The 1,294-nt window shown below is 40.9% G+C and overlaps 1 protein-coding gene across 1 annotated transcript in view; it reads left to right on the top strand.

The window, feature by feature from the left end:
* Positions 1–1,294, top strand: part of LOC101861636 (neprilysin-1) — a gene marked incomplete in the record, with an annotated part of 31,137 nt that overhangs the window by 19,038 nt on the left and 10,805 nt on the right.

Raw genomic sequence — 1,294 nt, 5'->3', positions numbered from 1 at the left:
ATGATCAAGAGGGAAATCAGAGACCCACCATGCAGAGCTAAGTATCAGCACCAGGAAGATGTGTATTCTGGGTACTCCTATAAGCGGGAACAAAATATCACATGTCGCTGGGACCAGGTTGAGCTAGCGAGACTGCGGTCGGACCATCATTGGAGCTTAAGATGGTATAAGAACTTTGTAAATGAAGAGCTCAGCCTATTTTGCCGAATATGCGGCCATGAAAAAGAGGAAGTCAAACATAGTGTTTGAATGTCCAGGAACAATGGCAGTTCGAAGCGTTATTTGGACGAGTGGAGGTGCCGCTTAGCATATTGACAATGGAGCCGAATTTTAAAGAGCTTCGCTCTCGCTCGAAGATTTCTTCGTGGAGTCCGCCAGGCCCATTAAGGAAACAAAAAATCGTCATCATCATCAAATATCTGTGTAAAATCGCTATTGAAAATTCAACTTTGAATTAAAATCATGTATCTTATCTATCAAAATCACTTCGATCTTTAGAATCACTTGAACTTTTAAATGATTTTGACTGATTCAAATCATGTTGGTATTTTGAAATCCCATTTCTTCAGGGTGGTCATGAATTACCTGATCTGGCGCAACCTCATGAGACGGATACCTAATCTGCCACGAAAGTACCGCAACATCAAGAACGATTTTTACAAAGTGAGAACGGACCAATCATTGCTTGTTAGATTGAGTGATTGATTGATTGACTGTTTGACTGATTGATTAATTAATTGATTGATTGATTGACTTGTTGGTTGGTTGGTCAGTTGGTTGGTTGGGTGGCTGGGTTGGTGGTTCGGTGCGTGGTTGGGTAGTTGGGTGGTTGATTGGTTGGTTGGTTGGTTGATTGATTGATTGGTTGATTGATTGATTGATTGATTATTTTCATTTATCAATGGGCCGGTTTGCTGATAATATATTCAAGTCTTTGTATCTGGACTATCATTCTTTGTCTTAACACTTATTTACTTTTTCATTTACCTTCTTGATAGGTCTCTTTTCTACTGCCATCAGTCACGATCGGGAGTTAGTAACAAGGGAGAAAAAATGGTTTTGTGACCAGAGAGAGAGCCTAGGTTATTTCCCTTGGCTAGAATGCTTGGAATGCCAAACCTTAAATAATGCATTGCAATTACTCTCTACAATTGAATCTAAATGAGAACGAGGGCTGTAAATGGGATGGAGGTCCACGACAACCGGACGCACGGTTGTAACCGATATAGACAACATAGCGTACAGAGAGAGAGAGAGAGAGAGAGAGAGAGAGAGAGAGAGAGAGAGAGAGAGA

Source organism: Aplysia californica, unplaced genomic scaffold (genome assembly GCF_000002075.1).
Source record: "Aplysia californica isolate F4 #8 unplaced genomic scaffold, AplCal3.0 scaffold00026, whole genome shotgun sequence".
NCBI lineage: Eukaryota > Metazoa > Mollusca > Gastropoda > Aplysiida > Aplysiidae > Aplysia > Aplysia californica.
The sequence above is the reverse complement of the archived record's forward strand: the minus strand, read 5'-3'. Positions and strand labels throughout refer to the sequence as shown.